Consider the following 10,603-nt stretch of genomic DNA (forward strand, 5'->3'; position numbering starts at 1 on the left):
CGCTCCCGGATGGGGTCGAACCACCAACCTATTGGTTCACAGCCGAACGCGCTAACCATTGCGCCACGGAAGCCCAAAAATTAAATGGTCGTCATTTATTGTGCAAAAACTTTGGCTTTCTACGTTACATTTGAGATCCCACAACACCGCTCCAGGATGGGCTCGAACCACCAACCTATTGGTTAACAGCCGAACGTGCTAACCATTGCGCCACGGAAGCCCAAAAATTAAATGGTCGTCAGGTATTGTGGAAAAACTTTGGCTTTCTACGTTACATTTGAGATCACACAACACCGCTCCCGGGTGGGCTCGAACCACCAACCTATTGGTTAACAGCCGAACGCGCTAACCATTGCGCCACGGAAGCCAAGAAATTAAAAGGTTGTCAGGTATTGTGGAAAAGTTTTGACTTTTCACGCTACGTCTGAGACCCCACAACACCTCTCTCGGGTGGGCTCGAACCACCAACCTTTTGAATAACAGCTGAGCGCGCTAACCATTGCGCCACGGAAGCCCAAAAATTAAATGTTCGTCAGGTATTGTGGAAAAACTCTGACATTTTACGTTACATCTGAGACGTCACAACACCGCTCCAGGGAGGGCTCAAACAACCAGTCTTCTGAATTGCAGCTGAACGCGCTAACCATTGCGCCACGGAAGCCCATAAATTAAATGGTCGTCAGGTATTGTGGAAAAACCTTGACTTTTTACGTTACATCTGAGACCTCACAACACCGCTCCCAGATGGGCTCGAACCACCAACCTTTCAGTCGGTTAATAGCCGAACGCGCTAACCATTGCGCCACGGAAGCCCAAATATTAAATGGTCGTCAGGTATTGTGGAAAAACCTTGACTTCTTACGTCACATCTGAGACCTCACAACACCGCTCCCGGGTGGGCTCGAACCTTCAACCTTTTGTCAGGTACGCCACAAGAAATAATGAAGAGATTCCCTGATGTTTTTGACACGGTAGGAAAACTCCCGGGACAACATCACATGAAACTTCGCCCGGATGCGATCCCAACAAGAACACCAGCCCGCAAAATCCCGATCCAACTGATTCCACGGGTTGAAGCCGAAATACAACGCATGGTCGCTGCTCAGGTCATAGTTCCTGTCACCGAACACACAGAATGGCTTCATCCAATGGTAGTGGTTCCCAAACCAGGCAATGACATCCGCATTTGTTTGGATCCGCGCAATTTGAACAAGGCACTATTAAGAGAACACTATCCCATGCCAACATCCCAACAAATCTTCTCTGAGTTATCTGACGCCCAATTTTTCACCGCATTGGATGCCAAATCGGCCTTTTGGCAAATCGAACTTACACCAGAGAGCTATCGAATGTGCACCTTTGCAACGCCATTTGGAAATTTCCGATTCACGCGTCTACCCTACGGGATATCCACTGCTTCTGAATACTGCCAAAGGATAATGAATTCTATATTTGGCGATATACCTCGAACACGAATTGCCACAGACGACTTCCTTATACACGGTTCAAACGAAGCAGAACACAACAAAATCCTATATACAGTATTGGAACGGGCGCAAAGAAAAGGACTGATGTTTAATTCCAAAAAGATCCAACTAGCCGTTACCCGCATCAAATATCTCGGTCATATCATATCTCCCAAGGGCGTCGAAACTGATCCGGAGAAGGTTGGAGCGATCAGAGAACTACCACCACCAGCGGACAAACCGGCACTACTAAGATTTCTGGGCATGGTTAACTTCATGGCAAATTATATTTCTGGATATTCCGAACGAACTGCTCCCCTACGGCCTCTTCTCAAGCAAGACACAGTATTTCGATGGGACGAAACCCACCAAGACGCTTATGACGACTTGAAACAAGCCATCACTTAAGCGCCAGTGTTAACATTTTACAATCCCAAACTACATAACACTGTATCCGTCGACGCTAGTCAACATGGAATTGGTGCCGTACTTCTGCAGCAAGGCAAACCTATTGAATACGCGTCGATGACCTTTACATCCGCACAAACGCGCTACGCTCAAATTGAAAAGGAGCTGCTCGCCATATTATATGCATGCGAACACTTTCATTATTATGTGGCAGCCGCCCCACTAACAGTGCAGACAGACCACAAGCCGCTGCTTGCCATTATCCGGAAGCCGTTCCATCTTCTCTCTCCAAGGCTCCAGCGCCTAACATTGCGGTTGGCGCGGTATGACCCGACATTAATTTATGTTCCTGGTACCAAGCTTTTCATCGCTGACGCCCTCTCGAGAGTACCACAACCCAACTGCACAATGACAACGGACTTTTTGGAAGGTCCCGCTGCAACAATATATACTCTGACCACTCTTTCCGATGACCGACTCCGCAAGTTCCAACACGCAACAAATCAAGATCCTGACCTGCAACAGATTCAAAGCTACGTGGAAAATGGCTGGCCCTTGCATCACAAGTCAATCCTTCTTCCTGGCGTAAGGGCATTCTGGGCACTACAGGAGGAAATACACTCACAGAACGGACTCCTATACAGAGGCGATCGTCTGTTGGTTCCGGCAATATTACAAGGAGACACTATGAAGCAGATACACGCCATACATCAAGGTGTTACAGCTTGTCTCGCAAAAGCCAAAATGAATGTATACTGGCCAACAATGACTGCCGACATTACCAGATTTATAGCAAATTGCCCCGTTAGCAAGGAAAGAGAACGCGCAAACACTGCGATGCCTTTACATCCCTTGACAATTCCACCACATGCATGGCACACGGTCTCGTCTGATCTGTTCAAATTCCGCTCTAAAAACTATATTCTTCTGATTGACCACTTTTCGAAATATGTAGAAGCCCAAGAATTGACATTTTTGGGCTTCCGTGGCGCAATGATTAGCGCGATCAGCTGTTAATCGAAAGGCTGAAGGTTCGAGCCCACCCGGGAGAGGTGTTGTGGGATCTCAGATGTAGCGTAAAAAGTCAAAACTTTTCCACAATACGTGACAGCCATTTAATTTCTGAGCTTGCGTGGCTCAATGGTTAGCGCGTTCGGCTGTTAACCAATAGGTTGGTGGTTCGAGCCCATCCGGGAGCGGTGTTGTGGGATCTCAAATGTAACGTAGAAAACCAAAGTTTTTCCACAATACCTGACGACCATTTAGTTTTTGGGCTTCCGTGGCGCAATGGTTAGCGCGTTCGGTTGTTAACCAATAGGTTGGTGGTTCGAGCCCACCCGGGAGGGGTGATGTGGGATCTCAAATGTAACGTAGAAAGCCAATGTTTTTCCACAATACCTGACGACCATTTATTTTTTGGGCTTCCTTGGCGCAATGGTTAGCGCGTTCGGCTGTTAACCGAAAGGTTGGTGGTTCGCGCCCAACCGGGAGAGGTGTTGTAGGGTCTCAGATGTAACGTAATAAGTCATAACTTATCCACAATACCTGACGACCATTTAATTTTTGGGCTTCCGTGGCGCAATGGTTAGCGCGTTCGGCTGTAAACCAATAGGTTGGTGGTTCGAGCCCATCCGGGAGCGGTGTTGTGAGGTCTCAGATGTGACGTAAAAAGTCAAGGTTTTTCCACAATACCTGACGAACATTTAATTTTTGGGCTTCCTTGGCGCAATGGTTAGCGCGTTCGACTGTTAACCGAAAGGTTGGTGGTTCGAGCCCAACCGGGAGAGGTGTTGTAGGGTCTCAGATGTAACGTAATAAGTCATAACTCAGTGCCGTCTTATCCATTGGGCCCGTTGGGCACTGGCCCAGGGGCTCCTTAAGAACAGGGGCCCCATAATTGTCAAATAATACTCATTTTACATTTCTTGTCAGAAGAAAACCACTAGAAAATATAAACTATTTTCCATCGGTCATTCAGTCTTTTCAATGAAAAATTTGGCCTTCGAACTTGAAAAATGTAAAACTAAAAATCTGAGACCTATAAGATAGTCACCCATTGCCTAGGCTTTTATGTTATCCCTCCTCCCCATGGCCTCACTTCACAACCGCACATCGGCTTATTTATTTAGTTTGAAACCTTCACTTTAAATCAGACTCAGTCTAAACTGTCACTTTGCCCATGCGCATAGAGAAAACCTGGAATTTTCTTGCTCATTCTCGCTGTTAGGTGGCATGTGGATGTGGGGTACAAGTCTATTTCTTTCCCTGCTGAAAGTAGACAACTCTGTTTAAAATATAATGCCTATTATGAATAAAATTATGGCTGAGATGTTAGACAAACTATAAATAGAGATTATTAGTGATCAAATCAAAAATGAAACATAATACTTTGAGCGGTGCCCAGAAGATAAAACGAGCTGCGCAGGAGAAAGAGAAAGCTGACAAACTTCGCAAGGTAACATCATGAGAAGTGCTGAGCCTGGTAAAATTACTCTTTCAACAATATCACCGAAGCCCTCAACGACTACCACAGTTCCAACCGACATTGCAGTGGAGTCATCACTTGTTCCTACAACTGATCCAGATGAGGATATTCCACCAGTGGAAGTGCCTAAATGTGAAACGAAAACATCTTCCTTCCAGGAAACAGATGTAGGCTATGGGTAATCGGCAATCCTAACACAGTTGAATGCTGGATTCGAAATGGGCCGACATCTTGTCAGAACCATGAAAAGACCTTTCCAAGATACGCCGAGTGTATAAAGCTTGTTGTATAATGTAAAAAACTATGTTAGTTAAAAAAATATTTTATCTATTGGCATAAGATAAAACAAGAGTGAAACCGAGTCTTCCTTATCGGTAGATATATTTCAAGGAAGCACTTCTCTTAAGATCAGCTACCATGTAACAACGCGTACTTTTTATCGTGACAAATAAATCTTTTATTATGCACAAACGTTTATTAAGATAATCAAATAGAAAACTACAACAATTATAAAAAAAACTTCGCGGTTTCGAACCTGTGGCCTTCCGGGAGTGAGGCGGATGCGATAACCGCAACACTAAAGATATGTTATTATTTTTAATCGAAAGAACAGGGTCAAGTAATTAAGCAATACGTGAACAAACAAACCCCTCCATAGAAAATGCATTAGACTATACTTTGCAGGCTCGTACCTCTGTTTCCACTGGAGATACGGGGATGTCCTTTGAGTATGTTATAGTCCAATTTGTCCCCCATCTAACCATACTAAAAACATTGAGCTACGACAAACAAGGGCCGAGATATTAAGCAAAATGTTCGTCAGCTTTGGTATCGTCTCACTTATTTTTATTATGTTACTTATGATTTTTGCACTAAACTTTGGAGGCTCATAACTCTTGTTCTACAAGAGATACTGGGATCTCCTTTGGATATGTTATAGTACTCTTTGCTCCCCATCAAGGATATTTTAAACTTGAGGCTACCGCAAAATCGTCGTCAACTTACTTTTTGTCTCACTTATTGTTAGAAGGCTACTTTTGATTTTTGAAAATAAACTTTGCAGGCTCGTAACTCTGTTTCTACTGGAGATACGGGGATGTCCTTTGAGTATGTTATAGACCAATTTGTCCCCCATCTAGCCATACTAAGAATTAGGGCTACGACAAACAGTAGTCGAGTAATTATGCTAATCGTAAACAAACACACCCCTCCATAGGAAATACATTAGACTAAATTCTGGAGGCTCGTAACTCTGGTTCTACCAGAGATACGGGGATGTAAATAATGTGACCTTGACACAAATGTTCGGATAATTATAAAGGTCTTTGCATGTTTCAAGCAAAAAAAAAACTTCGCGGTTTCGAACCTGTGGCCTTCCGGGAGTGAGGCGGATGCGATAACCGCTACACTAAAGATATGTTACTATTTTTAATCGAAAGAACAGGGTCAAGTAATTAAGCAATACGTGAACAAACAAACCCCTCCATAGGAAATGCATTAGACTATAGTTTGCAGGCTCGTAACTCTGTTTCTACTGGAGATTTGGGGATGTCCTTTGAGTATGTTATAGTCCAATTTGTCCCCCATCTAACCATACTAAAAACATTGAGCTACGACAAACAGGGGCCGAGTAATTAAGCTAAACGTAAACAAACAACCCGTCCATAGGAAATGCATTAGACTATACTTTGCAGGCCCATAACTCTGTCTATACTAGAGATACGGGGATGTCCTTAGGATATTTTATAGTCCAAATTGTCCCCCATCTAACCATACTAAAAACATTGAGCTACGACAAACAGGGGCCGAGATATTAAGCAAAATGTTCGTCAACTTTGGTATCGTCTCACTTATTTTTATTATGTTACTTATGATTTTTGTACTAAACTTTGGAGGCTCATAACTCTTGTTCTACAAGAGATACTGGGATCTCCTTTGGATATGTTATAGTACTCTTTGCTCCCCATACAAGGATACTTTATACTTGAGGCTACCGCAATATCGTCGTCAACTTACTTTTTGACTCACTTATTGTTAGAAGGTTACTTTTGATTTTTGAAAATAAACTTTGCAGGCTCGTAACTCTGTTTCTACTGGAGATACGGGGATGTCCTTTGAGTATGTTATAGACCAATTTGTCCCCCATCTAGCCATACTAAGAATTAGGGCTACGACAAACAGTAGTCGAGTAATTAAGCTAATCGTAAACAAACAAACCCCTCCATAGGAAATACATTAGACTAAATTCTGGAGGCTCGTAACTCTGGTTCTACCAGAGATACGGGGATGTAAATAATGTGACCTTGACACAAATGTTCGGATAATTATAAAAAAAACTTCGCGGTTTCGAACCTGTGGCCTTGCGGGAGTGAGGCGGATGCGATAACCGCTACACTAAAGATATGTTATTATTTTTAATCGAAAGAACAGGTTCAAGTAATTAAGCAATACGTGAACAAACAAACCCCTCCATAGAAAATGCATTAGACTATACTTTGCAGGCTCGTAACTCTGTTTCTACTGGAGATACGGGGATGTCCTTTGAGTATGTTATAGTCCAATTTGTCCCCCATCTAACCATACTAAAAACATTGAGCTACGACAAACAGTAGTCGAGTAATTAAGCTAATCGTAGACAAACAAACCCCTCCATAGGAAATACATTAGACTGAATTCTGGAGGCTCGTAACTCTGGTTCTACCAGAGATACGGGGATGTAAATAATGTGACCTTGACACAAATGTTCGGATAATTATAAAAAAAAAACTTCGCGGTTTCGAACCTGTGGCCTTCCGGGAGTGAGGCGGATGCGATAACCGCTACACTAAAGATATGTTATTATTTTTAATCGAAAGAACAGGGTCAAGTAATTAAGCAATACGTTAACAAACAAACCCCTCCATAGAAAATGCATTAGACTATACTTTGCAGGCCCATAACTCTGTGTCTACTAGAGATACCGGGATGTCCTTAGGATATGTTATAGTCCAATTTGTCCCCCATCTAACCATACTAAAAACATTGAGCTACGACAAACAGGGGCCGAGTAATTAAGCTAAACGTAAACAAACAACCCCTCCATAGGAAATGCATTAGACTATACTTTGCAGGCTCGTAACTCTGTTTCTACTCGAGATACGGGGATGTCCTTTGAGTATGTTTTATTCCAATTTGTCCCCCATCTAACCATACTAAAAACATTGAGCTACGACAAACAGGGGCCGGGATATTAAGCAAAATGTTCGTCAACTTTGGTATCGTCTCACTTATTTTTATTATGTTACTTATGATTTTTGCACTAAACTTTGGAGGCTCATAACTCTTGTTCTACAAGAGATACTGGGATCTCCTTTGGATATGTCATAGTACTCTTTGCTCCCCATACAAGGATACTTTAAACTTGAGGCTACCTGAATATCGTCGTCAACTTATTTTTTGTCTCACTTATTGTTAGAAGGTTACTTTTGATTTTTGAAAATAAAATTTGCAGGCTCGTAACTCTGTTTCTACTGGAGATACGGGGATGTCCTTTGAGTATGTTATAGACCAATTTGTCCCCCATCTAGCCATACTAAGAATTAGGGCTACGACAAACAGTAGTCGAGTAATTAAGCTAATCGTAAACAAACAAACCCCTCCATAGGAAATACATTAGACTAAATTCTGGAGGCTCGTAACTCTGGTTCTACCAGAGATACGGGGATGTAAATAATGTGACCTTGACACAAATGTTCGGATAATTATAAAGGTCTTTGCATGTTCCAAGCAAAAAAAAAAAATTCGCGGTTTCGAACCTGTGGCCTTGCGGGAGTGAGGCGGATGCGATAACCGCTACACTAAAGATATGTTATTATTTTTAATCGAAAGAACAGGTTCAAGTAATTAAGCAATACGTGAACAAACAAACCCCTCCATAGAAAATGCATTAGACTATACTTTGCCGGCTCGTAACTCTGTTTCTACTGGAGACACGGGGATGTCCTTTGAGTATGTTATAGTCCAATTTGTCCCCCATCTAACCATACTAAAAACATTGAGCTACGACAAACAGTAGTCGAGTAATTAAGCTAATCGTAGACAAACAAACCCCTCCATAGGAAATACATTAGACTGAATTCTGGAGGCTCGTAACTCTGGTTCTACCAGAGATACGGGGATGTAAATAATGTGACCTTGACACAAATGTTCGGATAATTATAAAAAAAAAACTTCGCGGTTTCGAACCTGTGGCCTTCCGGGAGTGAGGCGGATGCGATAACCGCTACACTAAAGATATGTTATTATTTTTAATCGAAAGAACAGGGTCAAGTAATTAAGCAATACGTTAACAAACAAACCCCTCCATAGAAAATGCATTAGACTATACTTTGCAGGCCCATAACTCTGTGTCTACTAGAGATACCGGGATGTCCTTAGGATATGTTATAGTCCAATTTGTCCCCCATCTAACCATACTAAAAACATTGAGCTACGACAAACAGGGGCCGAGTAATTAAGCTAAACGTAAACAAACAACCCGTCCATAGCAAATGCATTAGACTATACTTTGCAGGCCCATAACTCTGTGTCTACTTGAGATACGGGGATGTCTTTAGGATATGTTATAGTCCAAATTGTCCCCCATCTAACCATACTAAAAACATTGAGCTAGGACAAACAGGGTTCGAGATATTAAGCAAAATGTTCGTCAACTTTGGTATCGTCTCACTTATTTTAATTATGTTACTTATGATTTTTGCACTAAACTTTGGAGGCTCATAACTCTTGTTCTACAAGAGATACTGGGATCTCCTTTGGATATGTTATAGTACTCTTTGCTCCCCATACAAGGATACTTTAAACTTGAGGCTACCTCAATATCGTCGTCAACTTATTTTTTGTCTCACTTATTGTTAGAAGGTTACTTTTGATTTTTGAAAATAAACTTTGCAGGCTCGTAACTCTGTTTCTACTGGAGATACGGGGATGTCCTTTGAGTATGTTATAGACCAATTTGTCCCTCATCTAGCCATACTAAAAACATTGAGCTACGACAAACAGTAGTCGAGTAATTAAGCTAATCGTAGACAAACAAACCCCTCCATAGGAAATACATTAGACTGAATTCTGGAGGCTCGTAACTCTGGTTCTACCAGAGATACGGGGATGTAAATAATGTGACCTTGACACAAATGTTCGGATAATTATAAAAAAAAACTTCGCGGTTTCGAACCTGTGGCCTTCCGGGAGTGAGGCGGATGCGATAACCGCTACACTAAAGATATGTTATTATTTTTAATCGAAAGAACAGGGTCAAGTAATTAAGCAATACGTTAACAAACAAACCCCTCCATAGAAAATGCATTAGACTATACTTTGCAGGCCCATAACTCTGTGTCTACTAGAGATACCGGGATGTCCTTAGGATATGTTATAGTCCAATTTGTCCCCCATCTAACCATACTAAAAACATTGAGCTACGACAAACAGGGGCCGAGTAATTAAGCTAAACGTAAACAAACAACCCGTCCATAGCAAATGCATTAGACTATACTTTGCAGGCCCATAACTCTGTGTCTACTTGAGATACGGGGATGTCCTTAGGATATGTTATAGTCCAAATTGTCCCCCATCTAACCATACTAAAAACATTGAGCTAGGACAAACAGGGTTCGAGATATTAAGCAAAATGTTCGTCAACTTTGGTATCGTCTCACTTATTTTTATTATGTTACTTATGATTTTTGCACTAAACTTTGGAGGCTCATAACTCTTGTTCTACAAGAGATACTGGGATCTCCTTTGGATATGTTATAGTACTCTTTGCTCCCCATACAAGGATACTTTAAACTTGAGGCTACCTCAATATCGTCGTCAACTTATTTTTTGTCTCACTTATTGTTAGAAGGTTACTTTTGATTTTTGAAAATAAACTTTGCAGGCTCGTAACTCTGTTTCTACTGGAGATACGGGGATGTCCTTTGAGTATGTTATAGACCAATTTGTCCCTCATCTAGCCATACTAAGAATTAGGGCTACGACAAACAGTAGTCGAGTAATTAAGCTAATCGTAAACAAACAAACCCCTCCATAGGAAATACATTAGACTAAATTCTGGAGGCTCGTAACTCTGGTTCTACCAGAGATACGGGGATGTAAATAATGTGACCTTGACACAAATGTTCAGATAATTATAAAAAAAACTTCGCGGTTTCGAACCTGTGGCCTTCCGGGAGTGAGGCGGATGCGATAACCGCTACACTAA

The 10,603-nt window shown here is 41.9% G+C and overlaps 3 non-coding genes across 3 annotated transcripts; 1 reads left to right on the forward strand and 2 right to left on the reverse strand.

Annotated features, from left to right (window-relative positions):
- Positions 1–73, reverse strand: TRNAH-GUG (transfer RNA histidin (anticodon GUG)). Its single transcript has one exon. It is a non-coding gene; the product is annotated as a tRNA-His (tRNA).
- Positions 74–735: 662 nt separating this feature from the next.
- TRNAN-AUU (transfer RNA asparagine (anticodon AUU)) lies at positions 736–812 on the reverse strand. The gene is given in 2 exon segments: positions 736–771; positions 776–812. It is a non-coding gene; the product is annotated as a tRNA-Asn (tRNA).
- Positions 813–3,441: 2,629 nt separating this feature from the next.
- On the forward strand, positions 3,442–3,514 carry TRNAY-GUA (transfer RNA tyrosine (anticodon GUA)). Its single transcript has one exon. It is a non-coding gene; the product is annotated as a tRNA-Tyr (tRNA).
- The last annotated feature ends 7,089 nt before the right edge of the window (positions 3,515–10,603 follow it).

The sequence above is a fragment of the Phalangium opilio genome, unplaced genomic scaffold (assembly GCF_054372755.1).
Source record: "Phalangium opilio isolate 3A_F unplaced genomic scaffold, DU_Popi_V2 ptg000101l_1, whole genome shotgun sequence".
In the NCBI taxonomy this organism is placed as follows: Eukaryota; Metazoa; Arthropoda; class Arachnida; order Opiliones; family Phalangiidae; genus Phalangium; species Phalangium opilio.